Genomic DNA, 5,063 nt, shown 5'->3' on the forward strand with positions numbered 1-5,063 from the left:
TATATGCAGAGGTTAGAAAGAACAGAGTAGATCTGTATACTATCTTGGTCAAAAGCAGAGGCTCTTGAGTCTGATCACCTGGCTTGACCACTGTGGTAGTTTGAGATGTATGTATCCCAGAATATCATGTTCTGGGCGGCGGACTTTGCCCAGTGGTTAGGGCGTCCGTCTACCATATGGGAGGTCCGCGGTTCAAACCCCGGGCCTCCTTGACCAGTGTGGAGCTGGCCCATGAGCAGTGCTGATGCGTGCAAGGAATGCCCTGCCACGCAGGGTGTCCCCTGCATAGGGGAGCCCCACGCGCAAGGAATGCACCCCATAAGGAGAGCCACCCAGTGCGAAATAAAGCGCAGCCTGCCCAGGAATGGCACCACACGCATGGAGAGCTGACACAATAAGATGATGCAACAAAAAGAAACACAGATTCCTGTGCCACTGACAACAACAGAAGCGGGCAAAGAAGATGCAGCAAATAGACACAGAGAACAGACAACCAGGGTTGGGGGGAAGGGGAGAGAAATAAATAAAAATAAATAAATCTTTAAAAAAAAAAAAAAAGAATATCATGTTCTGAAAGCTGATCGCTTCCTGTGGCTGTGAACCTATTGTGGGTGTGATCTTTTTATTAGATTACTTCAGTAAGGCATGGCGCAGGGTGGGTCTTAATCCTTAGTCCTTTCTAAGAAAATGTAATTCAGAGAGAGTGGAAAGAAAACTAGAAGCCAGAAGCTGAAAGCAAAGAAGCCTAGATGAGAAGGTGAGACCAGCACATGGTGCCATGTGCCTTGCCATATGACAAAGGAGTCCAGGATCCCTGGTAGCTAGTCTTTAGGGATCAAGCATCGCTTGATAATGCCTTGATTTGGACATTTTTTTCTTAGTCTTGGAACTGCAAGCTTGTAAGCTAATAAAAATAAATCCCCGTTGTAAAAGCCAACCCACTTCTGATATATTGCAGCCCTTCAGACTAAAACAACCACTTGCCAGCTGTGTGACCTTGGGAAACATGCACTGCCTCTTCAGACAGTTTCCTTGATTATGTAATGGGCAATAATGGTAACTCTGTCTCATTCTCCCAGGATGCTATGAAAAAATACCACAGAATCAGTGGCTTAAACAATGGGAATTTATTGGCTCACAGTTTTGATGTTAAGAGAAGTCCAAAACTGAGGCATTAGCAAGGCAATGCTTTCTCCCCAAAGTCTGTACATTCTGGTGCTGGGATACCAGCAATTTTGGGGGTTCCATGGTGTTTTCATTTGCTAAAAGCTGCCAAAAGCAATATACCAGAAATGAGTTGGCTTTTACAATGGGGGGTTATTAACTTATAAGCTTACAAAGCTGAGGCAGAGAAAAATATCCAAATCAGGCAATGTTCTCTCCCCAAAGACCAGCTGCCAGCAATCCTGGACTACTCTGTCAAATGGAAAGGCACATGGTGGCATCTCCCTTCCCCTCTGGGTTGCGTTGCTTTCAGATTTCTGGTTTCCATGGCTTCCTCTCTCAGCTTCCGTGGGTTTCTCTCTGTCTCTGTGGCTCCCTCTCTCTGTATTCATTTGTTTATAAAGGACTCCAGTAAGAGGACTAACACCCACCCTTTGTCATTCCCTATTTGAAGTAATTTAATCAAAAGGAATGTCCTACCCACAGCAGTTTATTAGCCAAAGGGGTGCTTGTGCAAAGTACCAAAGATCTTTGATAAGAGGTATTTATTTGGGGTAAAGCTTATAGTTACAAGGCCCTAAAGAGTACAGCTTAAAGTATTATAAGAAGTACTTTCTCACCGAAGTCTGTTGCCATGTGTTGAAGCAAGATGGCTGGCAATCTCTGCCTGGTCTCTCCTTTCTTCTTCCTCTTAAGGCTCCATAGGCCCACTTTCTTCCAGTCTGAACTGTAGGCTGGCATAGAGCTCATCTCTCCCTGGGGCTTCAGGATCAAAACTGACAAAGTTCTCTCTTTCTACTTCAGGTCTTTTTTATTTTTTTAAATTTTTAAAATTTACTTCTCCCCCATCCCTTCATTGTCTGCTCATTTGCTGTGTGTTCTTCTGTGTCTGCTTATATTCTCATTAGGTGGCTCTGGGAACCGATCCTGGGATCTTCCAGAGTGGAAGAGGGGCGATTATTCTCTTGTGCCACCTCAGGTCCCTGGCCTGCTGCATCTCTCATCATCTCTCCTCTGTTTATCTTTTTGTTGCATCATCTTGCTGCGTCAGCTCTCCACATGGGCCAGCACTCCAGCATGGGGCAGCACTCCATGTGGCCAGCTTGCCATATGGGCCAGCTTGCCTTCACCACGAGGCCCTGGATATTGAACCCTGGACCTCCTATATGGTAGACGGGAGCCCAATTGCTTAAGCCACATCTGCTTCCCCCTCATGTCTTCTTGAGTGAATGTCCATTTATATCAGCCCCCCAAGGGGATAGGGACTCAACCCTACTTACATGGTTAAATCAAAACCCAAATCTTAATAGGTAATTTAATCAAAGACATCTCAGCTGGATCTAATACAAAGGAGATCACACTCAGAGGAACAGACCAGTTTACAAACATAATCTTTTTCTATTTAGCAATTAAAAAACCACAAATAAGTTAATACCCACAGGAATGGATTAGCTCTAAGGACATGATCTTTTCTGGGGTCCAAAAAAGCTTTGGACTACCACACTTGGCTTTCCTGTCATATGGAGATGTCTTCTTTCTCTTCTCAGCTCTGCTGACTTCTAGTTCTGACTCCTTCCTGTGGCTTTCTCTCAGAATATCTGAATTTCTTCTATTTATAAAGGACTCCAGAAATCCAGGTTGAGACCCAACATCATTCATTTGGGCCACACTTTAACTCAAAATAACATATTCAAGAGATCCTATCTAGTGGGTTCATGTACACAGGAATATGGATTAACTATGCTTGTGAGCCTATACACCTGAAATAAGAACAAGGCCTAGAGCAGCACTGTACCTAAGAGTTCCCTCCTGACAGCCTCCGTGTTACTTAAATGTGGCCAGTCTCGAAGCCAAACTCAGCATTTAAATGCACAGCCTTCCACCCAGCGTGGGACATGACACCCGGGGATGAGCCTCCCTGGCCGGGGGATCACTACCAAGTACCAGTTGATGACGTAACTAGAAAATGACCTTGAATTAAAGGTTCAACGCAGACCAGCAGAATATCCCTGTCTACATATAATAATGGGAGTTAAAAATGCTTTTTGACCTAAATTAAGGGGGAAATGGAAAGGACAAATGAGTTTATATGGCTATGAGTCTCTAAAAGAGTCTGGAGGTTGTCAGGATTGCCCTTATGCACACCTAAGCAGAGTCTCAGAGACAGATACAGTAGATACAACCCCAGGTATTGGCTCTTCTGAGGGCTAAAGAGACCCACAGGTTTTATGGTCATGGCAGATGGAGTTCACTGCCATGTCAGTTGGCCCTTCTTTGGAGTTGTTGTTTCTGTATGATGGAGTTGGACTCAGATGTGATCTCTTTCACAAGCCTTTCCTGTTACTTTACTGGAATTGTAGTTGGTGCTGGGGTTTAAGATATATCTAGGGGATCTGAATCTCTGGACTGACAATATGATAGCCAGGCCCTGAGCCTCAACAGACTTCAGCTCCTACACTCTGGTTTATTGGACTTACCCCACTCAGCTAACATGGAGTTGAAGAATGTCAACCACCACACCATGGAGCCAAGAGTGCCTACAACTGAAAGCAGGAGGATTGCATCCAGTATCCATGTGGAATCTATGTCCCCCTTGACATAGATGTGGAATGGACACAACCAATCCAAGGTCCACAGGAAAGAGGAATACAGTAAGGATTAGAGTGGACTTACTGATATTCTATTCATGAACTATTGTGGTTAGTAATCAAGAAAATGTGGCATTGGTGTGGAAAAAGTGGCCATGGTGGCTGCTGGGTGCGGGGAATGGGAGGAAGAGATGAGATGTGGAGGCATTTTCGGGACTTGGAGTTGTCCTGGGTGGTGCTGCAGGGACAATTACCGGACATTGTAGATCCTCCCATGGCCCACTGGATGGAACGTGGGAGAGTATGGGCTATGATGTGGACCATTGACCATGAGGTGCAGCGATGCCCAGAGATGTACTCACCAAATGCAATGGATGTGTCATGATGACAGGGGAGAGTGTTGCTGTGGGGAGTGAGTGGTGGGGGTGAATGGGGACCTCATATTTTTTGAATGTAATGTTTTTTAAAAATGAAAAAAAAAAAAAAAAGAGAACATGTCCAAATGGAGGAGCCTAATTCAATCTACCACACTCTCCTAAGTTTTGGTTTGAGAATTAAATAAAATAACCATATCCAGTGCTTATCAGTACTTGGCTCATTTATATAAAGCACTCATCAATGTTAAATGTTATTGCTATCATCATCTACATGTGCTGATATGAAAATATTTCCAGGATATGAATTTTTAAAAATCAAGACACTGAACAGTATGTATAGCATGTTACCATTTATGTAAAAACATACATAAACACACACACGTCTCTTGTAGTATGCATACCAATTTACGGAAAAACAGCTAAGAAACTCATAAAAGTCAGTACCTTTCAGTAGTAGGACATGGGCTGAAGGGGCTTTGGAAGAATTTGTCTTTATTTTATTTTGCACTTTTGAAAGACCACATATTGAAAAAGTGGAAATTAGCCTTTTTTAACTATAGGACTTCTGAGCATCCTCAGTCCAAGCTAACATGTTAATTTCCAAGGGGCAAAATCCTTGAAATAGTGTGCCTCTGAACACTTGAGAAGAACTCATCTCATAGACACTGCTTCACCAAGATATCCTAGTCCAGGAAACAGTTGAAGGTGGAAAAGGCTGGCTGCAGCCACAGAAAAATCTGGACTCTGACTATTCCTTCCACATTTAGTGCAGAAACATGCCTTAAGATAAGACAGCTCTTTCAGGTAACCTTAGACTGGCCTCCAAGCAACTCATTCTTAAGTCACCAAAGCTGTCTTGGTCTTTCTGCTTCATACCTCCCATTGTGGCTGAATTCTTTGCACATTCCCCAGGAGCTGGGAAGGAAGAATTATT

This window comes from Dasypus novemcinctus, chromosome 1, assembly GCF_030445035.2.
Source record: "Dasypus novemcinctus isolate mDasNov1 chromosome 1, mDasNov1.1.hap2, whole genome shotgun sequence".
NCBI classification, from domain to species: Eukaryota; Metazoa; Chordata; class Mammalia; order Cingulata; family Dasypodidae; genus Dasypus; species Dasypus novemcinctus.